Here is a 19249-nt window from a genome sequence, read left to right on the forward strand (position 1 = left end):
AAAGAAAAAACGATCAGACTTTGTCATCTAAATCTAAACGAGGGAGCGGCGGCCGGGACCTGGGCTTTCCCCCCACTACAAGCCAACAGGCAAACACCAACAACAGATTTTCCATTCTTGACACGAACATCCCAAGTGATAGTAATAATGAGGAAGTTCGGATGAATGTAGATGCAGACGCTGGAAATGACCAACTGGATGAACACCTTTATGAAGCAGTTAATACAGACCAGTGTCTTCAAGGAGAATCAACGAGCTCTGATAATCAGCTTAAAGGCCCTCCAAAACCACCGCAAATAGTTGTCAATATTAGCAACTTAAATGACTTATTTGATGTCATAAAGGACGTTGCAAATTTGAATAACGTTGTCGTCAAAGCTAACCAGGGGGAAACGGTCAGAATCCTCCCCAAAGACAGTGATACCTATAGAGCAATTGTGGATTGTTTCGATGCCATTGGAATAGAATTCCACACATACCAATTGCAGACTGAAAAGCCTCATAGAATTGTTGTAAGAGACCTACATCATAGCACCCTAAACAATGATATTACCGCCGATTTTAAAATGTTGGGCTTCGAGGGCCTTCACATCCATAATCCAAGCTCAAGGACTAACAAGGACGAAAAACTTAATATTTTTTTCATTAATATTAAGCCTTGTGCAAAAATTAACGAAATTTACCAAGTCAAGACCCTTTGCCGCCAAAAAATAAGGATTGAAAGGATGCGAAAATCCACAGAGATTGCTCAATGTCGTCGATGCCAGGATTTCGGCCACACAGCCAAATACTGCCGCCGACATCACAACTGTGCCAGATGCGGTGAAAATCACCAAACCTCACAATGCACACGCCCCCTAGATGTTTTTGTTTGTCATTTAGTCCGTATGCTTCAGCGTTTAGCTCGAAGTTAATAAACCACTGCTGTACCGACATATTTTCTCCGTTGAATTCTGGAATAATTTTGGCAAAATTTTCCACTACCAGCTTTGCATCATTTTTCTTGTCTATTTCACCAGCATTTATTTTCATCGAGAGCAGTTGAACCAGCTGTTGGAGCGTCTGTGTGTTTTCTTCTAGGAGTGTTGACCTCATCGCTTCCTCGTTCGCGTTTTGCTGCATATTCCCGGCTGGTGGTCCACTTGTATTTTCCATTATAATTCTACTGCGCAATACTCTTGTGGGCAGCCGGCTTGAAACAACCCTTTTTTCTCGGTTCTTCTTTTCTCCCACACGCTGTCTCGCTTCCTCTGCTTGCGGCTTCTGAGAGTCTAATGCGCAGTTTTTTTGCACCGAATTTTTGCTTTTCCGTCCCGCTTCGTCTGCTGCCGGCTTCTGAGACATGAGACACACAATTTTTGATTTTTTCCACTTTACACAGGCAGTACGCTACTGGTTGAGCCCCCAAATGTAAGATATTATTTAGAGTATTGTTTATTCGTATTATTATCGCGGTGGCCTGGTATTTGTGCTTACAAAAGTTCTTAATGTTACGGCTTATTTCTGCTGATTTTCTGCTGCTGCTTGAGTCACGTCCGTATGCTGCTGTTCTCTCCTTTTCACTGCTTCGCTCGGTTCCTCTTCTTCTCTGTCCGCTGTTGATCTGCTGCTGTTACTACTGCTGTTGCTGCTGCTGTTACTACTGCTGTTGCTGCTAGTCAGCTGTTCCTCTGCTGCTGTTATTACTGCTGTTGCTTATCTCCGCTGCCCCCTCAATAGGCCAGCTGGCCCACTCCTTCTTACATATATGTATGTATAGTAATATTTGTGTTTTTCTTTTGTTGTTGTTGGTGCCTACGGCAGCTGCTGTCGGCTCTCGGCTGTCGCTGCTGCAGTGCGATGAGTTGTTGAAAAGTTAAAATGGATTTTACGCAAAAGTTTTTATACCCGATACTCAAAATGAGTATTGGGGCATATTAGATTTGTGGTAAAAGTGGATGTGTGTAACGTCCAGAAGGAATCGTTTCCGACCCCATAAAGTATATATATTCTTGATCAGCATCAATAGCCGAGTCGATTGAGCCCTGTCTGTCTGTCCGTCTGTCCGTCCGTCCGTCCGTCCGTCAGTCCGTCCGTCCGTCCGTCCGTCCGTCCGTCCGTCCGTCCGTCCGTCCGTCCGTCTGTCCGTCCGTCCGTCTGTCCGTCCCCTTCAGCGCCTAGTGCTCAAAGACTATAAGAGCTAGAGCAACGATGTTTTGGATCCAGACTTCTGTGATATGTCACTGCTACAAAACTATTTCAAAACTTCACCCCGCCCACTTCCGCCCCCACAAAGGACGAAAATCTGTGGCATCCACATTTTTAAAGATACGATAAAACCAAAAACGCAGAATCGTAGAGGATGACTATATGTTCTAGAGTGTAAAATCTCAACCAGATCGTATAATTATTATAGCCAGAATCAAGAAAACAATTTCCTTCTTTCTCGCTCTGTCTCTCTCTAACACACAGGTTACATGGTCGGCTTTGCCAATTGCAAAATATGAGTTCAAGGATCTCAGAACCTATAAGAGCCAGAGCAACCAATTTTGGTATCCACACTCCTGTGATATCGGACCTTGACCGTTTCGTGTCCAAATTTCGCCACACCCCCTTCCGCCCCCGCAAAGGACGAAAATCTGGGGCATCCACAAATCTCAGAGACTATTAAGGCTAGAGTAACCAAATTTGGTATCCGCACTTCTGTTAGATCTCACTATAAAACGTATATCCCGAAATTTCGACCCACCCCCTTCCGCCTCCACAAAGGACGAAAATCTGTTGCATCCACAATATTGCAGATTCGAGAAAACTAAAAGCGCAGAATCATAGATAATGATCATATATCAGATTGCTGAATCTGGATCAGATCAGATCATTTTTATAGCCAAAAGGAACAAATCAATTTGCACTGGCTACGCAGCACTCTCTCAGGCTTTCTAGCCAAGTCACCATCAACGTCTAGACATTGGTAAACAGAGTACAAAAGACTGTGTTGTGCCACTATTGAGGCGGAACAAAAGATCTCAGGCGAAAAGTGCGTTGGAAGTTTTTTTTATGCCACTTCCTCTGTGGCGGTTAAACTGTCTTTGAAATGCATAATTGGGAGGGCCAGATATGAAGAGTTCTCTGGAGAAACGGAATATTTGGAATAGAGTAGACTCTGGTTTTTACAATTATAAGATTCGGTGGGGTGTACTCGCAGAAAACCAGTCTCTACATGGGATGCACACAATCTTCTGCCAACTGTGCCGCTTGTCTGGGCTGCATCTCTCCGGCCTCTAAAGCATTCACCAGGCAATTTGCAATTTATATTTGGTTAGCCAAGTTGTCAAGGAAGCGGCTGCACTTGCAACGTGAGACAATTGCAGCAGGCTGCACACACAGACACGAATACAGACACATGGGCAATACACAAATTAGTTAAATTACAGGCGATTCTCTTTTGGCTTAGTTGATTAGAAAAAGTGGCATCCAGGCGAGTTGGAGTTGGCGAGTTGGCTCCTGCAACATCTTGGCATCTTAAGCACTCGATGCGATGTCGCCCTCTCTCTTTCTTTGCGGGGCTCCTATCTCTGGCTCACTCAGCCAGCAGTGGGGCTCGTTTTCTTTGGCAGCTTTTGCCGCTAACGAAGCTCGATTCGAGCGCCAAATTGAAATTGATTGTGACATTTGATCATGCGTTCGCCTCTGCCTCCGCTTCTGGCCTTGGCTTTTCTTTGGTAAGAGGCTTGAACGGAGCCTGTGACTGGAGACTGACAGCTTGTTGTTGTAACGTGTCATCTACGCACGTCTGTGTATATAAATCCTGCCAGGCTAGCTGTCATTCAGCGAAGGGAAGCACACGCTTTGGGTTTCCGGCCTCTGCTCGTCGGCTATTGGAGTGATGTTCTTGCCCCCCTCCTGCTGGTGGCCTATACGCATTATACCGCGAATGAAGTAGCGTGTCACGACGAAAATGCTTAACCGGGAGACACTGTTTATCCCTGAATAGAATTGTGGATGTGTGCTGGAAAGGTATCTCAACTCCGCCTCTGGTGTTGTCGAGGTCGTGTCGCCCACCCTACCATGGCCATTCCTAACCGTTCGATTTAATGATGGAATGGCCCCTTTGTCCGGGGCGTCCTACATGGGGAATTTGCCAGCGAAAGCAAAGCGGTAGATTAATACATTATAAAGTTTATTCACTTACTGGCGGAGACTCGAATCAACTTTCATAGAGATCGGTTGTGTCGCGCTTGTGCAAAGTTGTTTTCTTTATTCTGCTTTAGCGGAGCATTCTCTTGTGTGCTAAAAATAGCATACATCGTAAATTCGGGTGCTGCTTTGTGCGGTGTCGGCAATTGGACAAAAACAAAAAACACATTTGTGAACGTTTTTACAACTGTAATCACTGCCCTTCGGGCAAGACATTCCACTCAGTCTGCGCACAGCCGCACAAGAGGGGCAATAAAAACTTCGCTTATCAGCTACGGTATAATGAATGCGAAAAGTTCATCTGACTCTCGGCTTAGAAATAAGCGGACTGATCATGAGAGAATGCTTCTAATATCAGGCAAATTACCTTCTGAGATTCGTTCTGAGTACCGTTCAGAGGCTGAACGCTCTACATGCACAGAAACCACAACAACAGTAACATTCACTAGTGCCACCAACAACACCACCTACACCATGGCAACTGCTACAATAAGCAGTATCTGCCCTGCACTAAGCTTTGATAGCCAAGAAAACTCCATATCCACATGCCCCGACGACACTGAGGCAAAAACACTTCGCACTGCTGCCGAGCGACTTCTGGATGCTCAAAAACGGAGAACGGGCAAAAGAAAAAACGATCAGACTTTGTCATCTAAATCTAAACGAGGGAGCGGCGGCCGGGACCTGGGCTTTCCCCCCACTACAAGCCAACAGGCAAACACCAACAACAGATTTTCCATTCTTGACACGAACATCCCAAGTGATAGTAATAATGAGGAAGTTCGGATGAATGTAGATGCAGACGCTGGAAATGACCAACTGGATGAACACCTTTATGAAGCAGTTAATACAGACCAGTGTCTTCAAGGAGAATCAACGAGCTCTGATAATCAGCTTAAAGGCCCTCCAAAACCACCGCAAATAGTTGTCAATATTAGCAACTTAAATGACTTATTTGATGTCATAAAGGACGTTGCAAATTTGAATAACGTTGTCGTCAAAGCTAACCAGGGGAAACGGTCAGAATCCTCCCCAAAGACAGTGATACCTATAGAGCAATTGTGGATTGTTTCGATGCCATTGGAATAGAATTCCACACATACCAATTGCAGACTGAAAAGCCTCATAGAATTGTTGTAAGAGACCTACATCATAGCACCCTAAACAATGATATTACCGCCGATTTTAAAATGTTGGGCTTCGAGGTCCTTCACATCCATAATCCAAGCTCAAGGACTAACAAGGACGAAAAACTTAATATTTTTTTCATTAATATTAAGCCTTGTGCAAAAATTAACGAAATTTACCAAGTCAAGACCCTTTGCCGCCAAAAAATAAGGATTGAAAGGATGCGAAAATCCACAGAGATTGCTCAATGTCGTCGATGCCAGGATTTCGGCCACACAGCCAAATACTGCCGCCGACATCACAACTGTGCCAGATGCGGTGAAAATCACCAAACCTCACAATGCACACGCCCCCTAGATGCACAGCCAACCTGCATTCTCCTGCTCTGGTATCAGGAGTTTCTACGCCGATCAATGGGCTCCGCAAAGAAAGCAATTAATACGAACAGGACGGGTCATGTCCCCTTAAATAATCAAGTGGCATATGCTTACTCTACCACACTTCCTGGAGACCAGCAACAGTTTCCTACCTTGCAGTCTAGTCACATAAAGGGGGCTAATAGACCAACAATACAGCAGCACCAGCGAAATATTGCTCAGCACCAACCTTTGGTAGGCACTAGAAGTAATACAGGAGCCTCCTATGCTGCCGTAGCAAATGGTAATTCAAATGCAATACCTGCTACACCTGCTCAGCGTCGTTTTCATAGTCTACAAGCGCATCAGCCACAAGGATTGAATAACCAGCAACAGAATTCATATGAAGTTCATGCACTGCTACAACAACAGCAGACAAAATTTCAACAATGGCAACAACAGCTCCCACAGCAGCAGCAGCAGCAGTTTCTTATGTGGCTACAGCAACAGCAGCAAGAACAGCAGCAGCATAATAGTCAAGCCAATCAACGCCTTGAAAAACTTGAAAAAATGGTTTTTGAATTGGCCAACACGATTAAGCAATGGGCTGGATCTAATCTTCAGCTCCAGAACAACGTTTCAGCATCTCAATGAACCCACTAAAGGTTCTCATCTGGAATGCTAACGGCATTTCAGGGAAAGCAAAAGAAGTTGAGCTCTTCGCGCACAAGAATAGCGTTGACATTCTTCTTTTGACGGAGATCAGAATTAAAAGAGGGGCAGCTGTAAAAATACATGGATATGCCTTCTATCCAGCCTTCAAGCCATCGCGGAATAATAATAGCGTTGGTGGAGTTGCGGTTTTAGTTAAGACTTCGCTTCGTCATTTTCCACAAAGGGTCATTGAGACACGCAGCATGCAAATGTCAGCAGTAAAAGTAGCCACAGGACTGGGCGATGTGGAGTTCAGCGCCATTTACTGCCCTCCCAGAGTCAGGATTGAGGAAAGACATTACATCGATGCACTCCGTGCTTGCGGGCAAAGGTATTTGGTTGGTGGTGACTGGAATGCCCGACACTGGCTGTGGGGAGACACTTACCATTCCCCTAGGGGGCGAGAGCTAGCGGAAGCCATCTCTGCTACTGGCGCTAAGATCCTTGCAACTGGATCTCCAACCAGGTACCCATATGTACTCAATCACACGCCGTCCTGCATAGACTTCGCAGTACATCATGGTATTCCGGATTCTCGAGCAACAATAAGTCAGAGCTGGGATCTGGACTCCGACCATCTGTCCTTAGTCATCAGCATTAAAACAGATGGCATTATAGAAAATCCAAGCCCTCATCTAGTCACCAAGCACACTGATCTGCTCGCATTTATGCAACATTTGGAGAGGTCGATTCAACTGAACGTCACGCTAAACTCTGAGGAAGATATCGAGATGGCTGTAGATAACATCACAGAGAGTATACACATGGCTGCTGCTGCCTCAACGCCCTCGCATCCTCCGACAAGCGCCGCCTATGGAATAGTTCTTACAAGAGAGGCCAGAGAGCTTTTGTCACAAAAAAGGAGACTTCGCAGACGCGCAATCCGATCTCAAGACCCATGGGACCGAATTCTATGGAACCGGGCTGCCAAGCAACTTCGAAACACCCTGAGAGAACTTCGAAGCAACTTCTTTGAACAAAAGCTTGCTTCCATGGATTACACCGTGGATGGTGGATATTCGCTTTGGAAGACCACTAAGTCTCTTAAGAGACAACCGTTCAGACAGATTCCCATCCGGTGTCCCAACGGTGAACTTGCTAGAAACGAAGAAGAGCAGGCCAATTCGTTTGCACATCATTTAGGGGACAGGTTCACCCATTACCAATTCGCCCCGGAGGCGCAGTACAAAGAGACAAAAGATAGTCTGCAAACACCTCTACAAATGGCCTTACCCATTAAACCAGCCAGGGCTGAGGAGATTGTTGAAGTCATCAAGTCCCTACCGAGGAAGAAGGCTCCTGGCATTGACAGAGTGTGCAATTCCACACTGAAAGCATTGCCTACTCGGGCGATACTCTACATAGTGCTCATTTTTAACGCCATGTTAAGGATGCAGTTTTTCCCTAAGCAGTGGAAGATAGCAACAATCCTGATGATCCATAAGCCAGGAAAACCGGAGGACGACCCTGAGTCGTATCGGCCAATAAGTCTTTTGTCTTCCTTATCTAAGGTATGGAAGAGGCTTCTTGCCAATCGTCTTGGTAGTATAATCAAGGAATGCCGTATCTTGCCGGATCACCAGTTTGGCTTTCGGGAGGGACACGGCACAGTGGAGCAAGTCCACAGATTGGCAGGACACATCCTACAGGCCTATGATGATCTAGAATACTGCAATGCAGTCTTCATTGATATGCAGATATCGGCCTACTGAGCAAAATTAAAAAACTGTTCCCAGCACCATACTACGGTGTACTACGATCATACTTGGAAGGACGTCAGTTTATGGTCAGGTTCAGGAACACACATTCAACACCTTGCCAAATGAGAGCTGGAGTTCCACAGGGCAGCGTCCTTGGCCCGCTGCTTTACTCTATCTATACTGCAGATCTACCCTCCCCAAGCGAGCAACATATGGAGGCCCCCCGTAAGGCTCTGCTTGCTACCTACGCGGACGATATAGCACTGCTCTACAGCTCCAAGTGCCGCCTTGAGGCAGCAGATGGTCTCCAAGAGTACCTCTACTCTTTGGCAGCTTGTTGCAAAAGATGGAATTTAAAAGTCAACCCACTGAAGACCACCAATCAATGCTTCACCCTGAAAGCGCTCATAGACCACACCCCACCCATAAAGTTTGAAGGCGTAACTTTGGACCAACCAGAGCAAGCAAGGTATCTCGGTATCACCCTTGATAAGCGTCTTACTTTTGGTCCACACTTGAAAGCTACGGCTCGTAAATGTGGGGAAAGAATGCAGCAATTGCGGTGGGTGATTAACAGAAGAAGCACCATGTCACTGAGAGCCAAAAGAGCAGTTTATGTACACTGAGTAGCCCCGATCTGGCTCTACGGTGTGCAGATTTGGGGTATAGCTGCCAAACCGAACTATAAACGGATACAGGTCTTGCAGAATCGCGCCATGAGGCAAATAACGAACTGCCCTTGGTACGTGCGCGGCTCCACCCTACATCGGGATTTGAATCTGCATACAGTAGAGGAGCAGATTGGAAGGCACACCAGCAGATACAGTGACAGGCTAATAAGACACCATAGTATGCTCGCCAGACGATTACTACCTGCCAGGCCTTTGAGGCGGTTGAAGAGATTGGGTTTTGCCAAAACTATTGGCCAACTCTAAGTTTCCCTCCCAATATTATAATATTATATTTTTTGTAAGTTCTCTCGCATTTAGCATTAGGTTTGGCTACCCCAATATTATTTACCAGTGATGTTAAGATACGTTATATGCAATGTACGGATTCAACGCTTACTAAAAAAAAAAAAAAAAAAAAAAAAAAACTTACTGGCTAAAACACTAACATTACCCGCAAATACCATAATATAATCACCCACATTAAAAGAGTAGCTAAATGAAATATATATATAAAATTCCTACAAATACTTGGCTATGTGTCATACAAACGATATACTAAATAAGTCCGAAATGGACAAACTAACTTGCTTGCTGACTCCGTAATGTTACGAAACCAATTCGAGTGGGCACTTCTCCCTCTCACTCACCGACCGGCCCTAGTTCCCTTGTTTCAAGTTGTATTTATTAATAATAGAATTTAAGTCCACTCATACCTTTTCTCCAGTTTATGGCTCCATCGGCGAAAGCGCTTTCCTCGATGAATACCTAAAGCTGCTGTGGTGGAAGAACACTTAAATGGGCACAAGGTTGGGGAAAATCATATTTGCAGATCGGCGAGAGTCACGAGAAGCCACTACCGGAATCAAATCTAAATCTCTCCTAATTAGCTCCGCACAGAAATCATAATTAATTACACATTTACAAACACGAATACAATTACTCCGTCAATCCGTTGCTTCCTCTTTTTTTTCTATTCTCTTTCTCCCGACGGTTATCTATGTTTCCTTTCCCCCTCCTGGGCGAACGGGAACAGCTCAAATTCTTTCCCCTGCTTCTGCAGGTGAAAGGTACGCGAAAGCAAAGAAAAAGGCCAAACGGCAAATCTCCGACGGTGCTAGATTAACACTTTCTCTCCGCCGATCTGCTCGCTACCAAGGGACGGGCCCTCCTTATCTGCCGCGTCGCGCTCGACTACTAAAGTGCCGACGCCAACGCCTCGGGAAGCTAGCCGCTTGGGGGACCGAGCGCTCCCCAAATGTCTTCTCCCTCTGCTTCCACGCTCGCTTCTCCGATGGCTGAGCGCTTTCCAGACAATCCCAAAGGTTTAAACGCCACTTTGTTAGGCTTGCGGCTGCTGTTGTTTGCTGGCTGGCTTCCTTGGACGATCGAATCCGCACTGCTTAACTCGATTTACTAAGCGCCAAGACTACAAATGGGACAACTCTTTATTCTCCTTTAGCCCTTCTCTTCTCTTCCCTCAGCACTTACCCCAACCGGACTCAGCGCTATACGGCTTCTGACGACTGAATAGCCCACTCGCCTTCAACCAAGAATCTCGCAGTCGAATCTTGGATTTAGATATTTAGATTCCCTAGAGTTTTTCTCTTCACTAAATTCTTGGTTTTTCCTTTCCGTCGGACCGATACGCAACCGACTCAATTGACTTTCACGAGGGAATAGCCGATAGGGACGCCAACGTTCTGGCGGCAAATCCTCTAACAGGTCCCTGGATGCATTTTCAACAGAGATAGCCTGACGTTTTGACCTGTTACCGTCTTTTTGGTTTTCCCTTGACCTGTCGTTCGCCTGCCACTCTGAGCACTAGATGGCGCAACAAAAAACTCAGCATTCCCTGCTACAAGCGCTACATTGTTGTAGCGGGGTGGGTTAAACCTTATAATTCGTATTTAATCTTGGTGGCTTAGCGGAAGCCGATTGCTTGCTATTGCCAGATAAACTTTATGCGAGATCGATATGCAACCAATGCGCAGAGGGGTTAGCATAGAACTAAACTATAGACGACGGCGTTAGATCAAAGTGATTGCCGAAGTGGAGGCAGCAGATCAAAGCAGTTGCCGAAGTGGCGGCGGCAGAGAGCCCCTTTAGCGGGAGGGCGCAGCAGCTCTGCAGAACGTCAACGTTTTACAACATAGGCGGCTCTCTCTGCTCATACAATAATAATGTTAAAGTTACGGTTATTCTTCAGCGGCTGGCCCGAACATACTCCCCCCGTTGGGAGCTAGTCTCTCAACAGATTCCTTAAGGGGCAGCAAACATAGCCGAGTGACGGCCCTCCTGATGTTTCCTGAGGATGTCTTCAGGTCAGCGACGCGACACACTCCGTCCTTGCCCAAAACGACATCGACCACTCTAGCCAGTGGCCAACGCATTGGAGGAAGATTTTCGTCCTTCACCAGAACGAAGTCGTTCTTGCAGATGTTTTGCGCGGGGGTACGCCACTTCGCGCGCTCTTGCAAAAGAGTGAGATACTCTTCGCGCCAACGGCTCCAAAATATTTGCTGTAGTTGGGTGACCCGCTGCCAGCCATCCAGACGATTGAAGTTCAGCTTCGTTAGGTCAGGCTCGAGGATTTGCTCATGGGGGCCGCCTAAAAGCAGATGAGCAGGAGTCAAAACGTCTAAATCATCAGGATTTTCTGAAAGCGAGAGCAAAGGGCGAGAGTTAACAATTGCAGTGATCTGACAGATCAGAGTGCACAGCTCGTCGAAGCTAAGCACAGATGGTCCAACTGAGCGGTACAGGTGATATTTTGCGGTCTTCACGGCCGCTTCCCACAACCCGCCAAAATGCGGAGAGCGAGGTGGGATAAAACGCCAGTCGATCGAGTCAGCCCAGCAGGATCCGTGGCCCTCCTTCATATGCGGTTCGCTCAGACAAAGCTTCTTTAGCTCCAGAAGCTCGTTCTTGGCCCCAACGAAGTTTGTCGCATTGTCCGACCAAATTTGACTTGGCCTTCCTCGAGTGGAAGTAAAACGCTTTAGTGCGCCTAGAAACGATGCGGTGGTCAAATCCTTTACGAGCTCCATGTGTATAGCCTTAGAAGTGAAACAGATGAATAAGCTAATGTAGCACTTGATCGGAGGCCTCGTGCGGATTTCTGATCGGTAGAAAAAAGGTCCACAGTAATCTACTCCAGTGACTTCAAAAGCTCGAGATCCTTCCAAACGTTCCTTAGGTAGGTCTCCCATGATGTGTTCGACCATGCGCGGCCTAGTCCTGAAGCATCTCACACATCTGCTGACGACCCTTGACACTGCCTTAACACCTCCAATGGGCCAATATTCCAGCCGAATTTTGGATAGCAAGGCGCGAGGTCCGGCATGGAGGTTTCTTTCATGATAATATCTTATCAGCGCAAATGGAATGTCCCTTTGGCAGAATGAGCGGGTGCTGAGCGTCAAATCCTAGCGATGAGTTGCCAAGACAACCTCCAACTCTAAGTAGTCCAGAATGATCGATGAACGGGTTGAGCGAACTAATAGAACTGGATTTCATGACTTGACCATTGCGCCGAATCTCCTTTATGTCCATCCACAAATTTGCCAGCTGAATGTGTCGAATTAGAAGATGCGTTCCTTGCCGAATATCAGAAACGGTGAGTCCTGGATGCCTAAGACGATGTATAAATTTATGCATGTAGGCGAATGTGCGATGCATGCGAAAGAATGAATTCGCAAATTTGCATCCGGACGTGAGATCGGCATGTGGAGACGTGATTAGCAATCCTCTCTTGCGAAGCTCCAAAGTTGCAGAGATACAGGCCACTTATCCTTGGAGCCTAGCAAAAAGGATGACTGGATAAGATGGTTGGGAAGCGAGCCTCTCGAGAGAATATCAGCAGGATTTAACGATGTGGGAACATAGCGCCATTCCATGGCTGCCGTCAACTCCTGAATTGATGCCACTCGATTTGCCACGAAAACTTGAAATTTAGCTGGCTCGTCCCTAATCCAAGATAATGCTGTTGACGAATCCGACCAGCAATAGAACCGACCTGTAAAGATTCCCATGTCCTTTACATTCTGCATGATTTTCGCAAGCAAATGGGCTCCACTTAATTCCAGCTTAGGAATCGATATAGTCTTTAGCGGCGCCACTCGCGACTTTGAGCACAAAACGTGGCTCAAAGACTGGGCTTCCCTGGACACGACATACACGCAAGCGCCATATGCTTCTAAGCTGGCATCACAGAATCCGTGAACTTCTGTAGCCACACTAGAACGAAGAACCAAGCGAGGAAATGAGATTCGAGAAATGCTTGCCAAACTATTTCTCAAGTCCATCCAAGTTGAATGCAACGCTGAGGGTAGGCTTTCATCCCAATCCAAATTTTCTCTCCAAAGCTGCTGAAGGAAGATTTTGCACCTGACAATGACTGGATTTATCAATCCAAGAGGGTCGTAGAACCGCGCAATCGTAGATAAAACCGACCGCTTTGATGGCTTTGAGTTTGTGTCCAGTGCGGACAAGGCAAAAAGCAGCTGATCCGAAGCAGGGTCCCACGCTAAGCCGAGAGTTTTGGCAATGTCGCTTCCATCATTAAACTTTAGGAACTTCTCTATGTCATCTTCAGGGGTTCCCTCAAGTACTTCCTGGTGACTGGAGCACCATTTCCTAAGTCTAAAATTACCACGGGACAGTAAAGCTGATGTTTGGTGAATCTTGTCCATGACCTGTGCGACCGAATTACCGCCCGAAATAAGGTCATCCACGTAAAACTCCTGCCGCAGAGCAGCTGAGCCAAGAGGGTAGGACTCACCCTCGTCGATGGCCAGCTGGTGCATTGCGCGGACCGCTAAAAATGATGCAGCCCTCGTCCCGTATGTGACGGTGTCTAATGTGTAGACTTGAACCTCGGACTCGATGGAATCTCGCCATAGGATGCACTGATACAAATTGTCGGGTGGAGACACTCGTACGCAGCGGTACATTTTACAAATGTCCCCAGTGAGAGCGACTGGATATGTTCGAAAGCGAATCAATATGTTAAACAATGCAGACGTTGTAACAGGGCCTGGCATCATCACATCATTTAGAGAATATCAAGTTGATGTAGCTGCGGATCCGTCGAAAACGACACGGAGTTTTGTCGTCGTACTGTCCTCCTTTAGGACACAGTGATGAGGCAAGAAATATTTGCAGAGACTTCGGGAATCAGGGTTGACTTGGTGCATATGATGCAAATCAATGTACTCCCTCATAAAGGCGGAATACCGCTCCTTGAGTGTAGGATTACGCTCCAGTTTTCGCTCCAGACTGATGAACCGTCGATAAGCCTGAGCATAAGATTCTCCTAAACGATCAGTATTGTTATTTAGCGGCAGACGAACTGCATACTCCCCGGATGGCAACCGTGAAAGGTGGCTTACGAAATGTGCTTCACAATCGTCTTCTTCTTTGGTATTCAACCCAGCCTCCACACAATTCTCGACTTCCCAAAACATACGAAGAGTTTTATCCAGCCTTGCTTCCATCTCAGCTATCGAATCTGGACAATTGTGCGTAGCCAAAAGCGCCGAGCTTGATACCTTCTGTCCACCGCCAGATACGATCCACCCAAGCCGGGTCTTCTGCAGAAGAGGCAGTCCATCGGTGAGTTTGATTTGCCCTACGCAGAGGAGATCATAAAAAATGCTCGCACCAATGAGAAGATCAACCCGTTGAGGATTGAAAAATGCAGGATCAGCGAGCTGAATGTTAGATGGAATACGCCAATCGGATACATTTACTGTCATACTTGGTTGAGAATCGGTAATCGTGGGGGCGATGAGAGCAGTAAGTGTAGTTGTGTAAGCAGAGGTGCGAGAATGCATACAAATGCTTATGGTGGATCCCTCAGTAGAAACGCTGGTATCGCCCAGCCCAGACACAAGTGCAGACGATTGAGTTCTCCTAAGCTGAAGCTGCTGGGCGAACCTGGATGTGACGAGATGCAGCTGCGATCCTGAATCTAAGATGGCACGACAAGGAACTAAAACGCCAGACCGATTCTTTACGAGAACCACGGCTGTAGCCAGAAGCACGACATCAGAGTGAAGACCTTGGGCAGCAAGAGAGGTAGACGAAGGTAGAGACGAGATGCTAGCAGAATTTTGAGCAACGGAAAGAGTGTCCGGTTGAACGGCCAGATCGGGAGGAGTAATACCTGGGCAGCCTTGTGTTGTAAGCTGTATACTATCGAAGTGCAACAAACTATGATGCCTACCGCCGCATACTCGACATTTTCCACTATTGCATGCGCGGGTCCGGGGCCCCGGCTTTAGGCAATTGAAGCATTGGGAAAGCTTCTTCACTTCTTTGTGGCGCAGGAACGGTGAGAGATTTCCGAATATCTTGCACGAGTATATTCCATGGCCCGCTGAGTGGCAAAAGACGCATACAGACGGATCGGCGGAAGAGTTGGAAGCTACAAACGTTTTCTTAACCTGCGTATAGAAATGGTTTTTTCCCACCTGATCGCTACTAGCGTGTGTCGCTGTAGCATATTCCAACCGCTCCATTTTCTGGCAGCGTTGCTGCAAGAATTCGAAGAATTCCTCTGCGGTAGGTATAGCATCCGACGATGTGTGCTCCTCCCATTTGGTTTGCGTCTTCGAATCCAACTTCTGCAGCAGCATGTTGATGACCATGAATCCTGAAATCTCCTCAGCAGTTCCCAATGTCTGCAACGCTCGCATGTATCCGAAAACTCCCGAAGCCTTTTAGCAGAAGGCGAGTCTACCCTCTTTAGCCCAAGAATCTTCTTGATGTGTGCCTGGAAAACAAGTCTTTTGTTATTAAAGCGTTTATTAAGTATATCCAGAGCCACACGATAATTGGCACTGGAGAGCTCTAACGATCGAACCGAATCCAAAGCCGCATCAGCGAGGCAAGAGCGAAGGTGCTGGAATTTCTCGATGTCACTGAGATCCGCATCCGCTTCAATCACCGACTTGAACATTGCCATAAAATCCGAGAACTCGACGTGTCCACCAGAAAATTTAGGCACCTTCAGCTCAGGAAGTCGCTGCTGGTGAGCCATGATGATGGTACTATGTCCGGAATGGCTTGGCAGAGTCGTAGAATGGCAGCGGCGTGTGACTGGCTTACTTCAACAGCAGCCGGCAACTCAGCTTTCAACGATATGAAAAGAGTATCGAAGATTTCGCGCAGCTCACTCCCAATCTCGTTTTGATCGAGAGCCTCCAACTCATTATGGGCCTTATTAAATTCCTCTCGAATTTCTGCCAACATATCAAGGCGCACCTCGACTTCCGCGGCGGTCAGCTTATCGATTTTATTCCCCACGAAGGATTCGCCAAGCCTGTGCAATCGATCATATAATGACTGACTTTTACGCTTATACAGACTCAGTCTGGAATCAGCCACCACAATATTTCCGCCCGCGCCTGTATTCGGATCGTTGTCCATGTTAACCGTTGTGCAATTCGACACAACAACGGAAAATGAAATACCGCTTAAGCGACGATGTATAGACGCGAGAGCGAGAATGCAAGACACGAAAAGTCAAGAACCGCGGCTGCAGCTGCGCAGAGAATGAGAGATTCGACGATTAAAGTACCGGAATTTGTCTATAAATATCCCAGCCGCACTCTCACTGAATTTGCACTTTAAACTGTTTTTCAACGTGCACCCAAATGTATTTGTTGGTAGTTAAACTACCCAACAACAAAATATTGTATAAATAATAAGTGTTTTAACGGAACGCGATTGAGCAATGGTTTTATATCACGTCGGGGGGTCACCAATTTTTGAGATGCCAAGCTTTTTTGGCACCTATGTGTTTCAAAAATGAAAAGAGATTTCGGGTTAAACTTTATAATTCGTATTTAATCTTGGTGGCTTAGCGGAAGCCGATTGCTTGCTATTGCCAGATAAACTTTATGCGAGATCGATATGCAACCAATGCGCAGAGGGGTTAGCATAGAACTAAACTATAGACGACGGCGTTAGATCAAAGTGATTGCCGAAGTGGCGGCAGCAGATCAAAGTAGTTGCCGAAGTGGCGGCGGCAGAGAGCCCCTTTAGCGGGAGAGCGCAGCAGCTCTGCAGAACGTCAACGTTTTACAACATAGGCGGCTCTCTCTGCTCATACAATAATAATGTTAAAGTTACGGTTATTCTTCAGCGGCTGGCCCGAACAGCCAGCTCTTGTAATTTGGATCAAAACTTTGGACTGCCTCCCTAACCCATAGATCAAAATATGACCAGCTATGTTCAGAACTCAACGCGCCTCGTCCCAACTAAACTTTGTGGCAACTGTACCTCAACAATTACCCTCTCGTTACCCCAGAGAATTCGACGATTTTCATACTTCACCTTAGCAACTATTTACACAGTCTCAACTATCTCAAGAACTATGCAAAGCGACTCGAGACTTGGGGAGGCGCCACTCTACGCCTAAGCTCATCTCGCTGAGCATTTCGCTGGCAAACGCAAACGCGAACGCGAACCGAGAAATCCCCACATGAATAATTACCGCGCACGCAGTTCATTTAATTTCGCTTTCGCTGGGTGGGGCGGAGCTGGAGCTCAGCGAAATGCGGCAGGCACATGAATGGAAATATTTAATGAAGAAATTTATAACAAAGTTTTACAAATGGCGGCAGACTGTACGGAATGGCTGCAGATGCGTAGCGGGGGTGAAAAACAGAGGGTTGGGCCATTAAATAAATTATGAACATTAAATGTAAATTAAGCTAATCAATTAAGACGAAATTGTGCTGAAGATTGGCGACGCCTTCGAGTATGCCATGGCCTTAAAGAACGAGTACGCACAAAGAGGGAGAGCGAGAGGCAGCTTCTGGCCCATTTGCTACCCAACCCAATTAGCCATTAGAAAGGGGACTCCCCCCGACAAATGACCCACATTTAAATGGGGCTGGTGCGGAGAGGGCAGCGATCAATTGAGGAACCTCTCACACCCCGCAACCCGCATAACCCTTTGCTGTGCTGTGTAGTGCAGTGCATAGCTGAGTTAATGATTGGAAATTAATTTAATGATTGGCACGGGGACAGGACAGGCCATTGGGATTAGGCCATTGCGTTGACAAATTGGTGGCAATTAGCTGGGAGGACAACGACCGACGACTTCTCCAGTGGAAGAACAGAGACAAAGGCATTGTTCGTGAGGCGCGTACAGGTACAGGTGGAGGCGGACAGCTCCACTTAACGGACAAGGGCTATCGATCTGCGTGGAGTTGAGATATTGATACGAATCGTCGATGCGTTCAGTGGATGTAGAGAGAAAGGGAGAGAGCTCCTTTTGAGAATTAGATGAAGAAAAGAATAGATAGAAGAAGTAAGCAAGGATAATATACCAAAGAAGTATCGCCGAGTGTTATATGATATTCATTCAAAGCTCCATCAGAAGTGAGTCTGAACAAAATATACATATGTATAAGTATGTAAATATTCTAGTATAATCGTCGTTCAGTGGCATTCGACTATAACCACCAGTCGACCGACCCACTATGGTAAACAGTCGGTTACCCCTTTCAATGAAATTCTTTAACGACCGCCACTAACGAACTGAAAAATTCAAGCCAAACAATAACGAGGGGGAACGTTGTGAGTTGCTGCGGACACAGCAACTCTACGGTTATACCCGATACTAAGTCAGTATGGCTCTCCTCCGGCAGACGCCGCTAATATTAAACGACACGACAAAGAGTGCGTGCGAGAGAGACAGAAAATCAGTCTGAGCGTGACGTAGGGCGTAGCCCACTGCAAATTGATTTGTTCCTATTGGCTATAAAAATGATCTGATCTGATCCAGATTCAGCAATCTGATAGATATGGTCATTATCTATGATTCTGCGTTTTTAGTTGTCTCGAATGTGCAATATTGTGGATGCAACAGATTTTCGTCCTTTGTGTGGGCGGAAGGGGGTGGGGCGAAATTTTGAGATACACGTTTTATAGTAAGATCTAACAGGAGTGCGGATACCAAATTTGGTTACTCTAGCCTTAATAGTCTCTGAGATTTTTGAATATCCCCAGATTTTCGTCCTTTGCGGGGGCGGAAGGGGTGTGGCGAAATTTTGAAACAAACTCGTCTCGGTCCGATATATTAGGAGTGTGGATACCAAATTTGGTTGCTCTAGCTTTTGTAGTCTCTGAGATCTAGGCGCTAATGTTTTACTCTAAGCAAAGCCGCCTATGCTACGTGTGTGTTAGAGAGAGACAGGGCGAGAAAAAATGAAATCGTTTTCTTGATGCTGGCTATAATAATGGTACGATCCAATTCAGATTCCGCAGTCTTAAAGATATGGTCATTCTCTACAATTCTACGTTTTTGGTTTTCTCATATCCTTAAAATTGTGGATGCCACAGATTTTCGTCCTTTGTGGGGGCGGAAGTGGGCGGGGCGAAGTTTTGAAATATTTTTGTAGCAGTGACATATCACAGAAGTCTGGATCCAAAACATCGTTGCTCTAGCTCTTATAGTCTTTGAGCACTAGGCGCTGAAGGGGACGGACAG

General features: G+C 46.4%; 1 long non-coding RNA gene across 1 annotated transcript; it reads right to left on the reverse strand.

Annotated features, from left to right (window-relative positions):
* Positions 1-1110: 1110 nt before the first annotated feature.
* Positions 1111-1516, reverse strand: LOC117193342. The gene is made up of 2 exons (XR_004474575.1): positions 1477-1516; positions 1111-1392 (listed from the first exon to the last, which is right to left on the reverse strand). It is a non-coding gene; the product is annotated as an uncharacterized LOC117193342 (long non-coding RNA).
* Positions 1517-19249: the final 17733 nt, after the last annotated feature.

Source organism: Drosophila miranda, assembly GCF_003369915.1.
Source record: "Drosophila miranda strain MSH22 chromosome Y unlocalized genomic scaffold, D.miranda_PacBio2.1 Contig_Y2_pilon, whole genome shotgun sequence".
Classification (NCBI taxonomy): Eukaryota; Metazoa; Arthropoda; class Insecta; order Diptera; family Drosophilidae; genus Drosophila; species Drosophila miranda.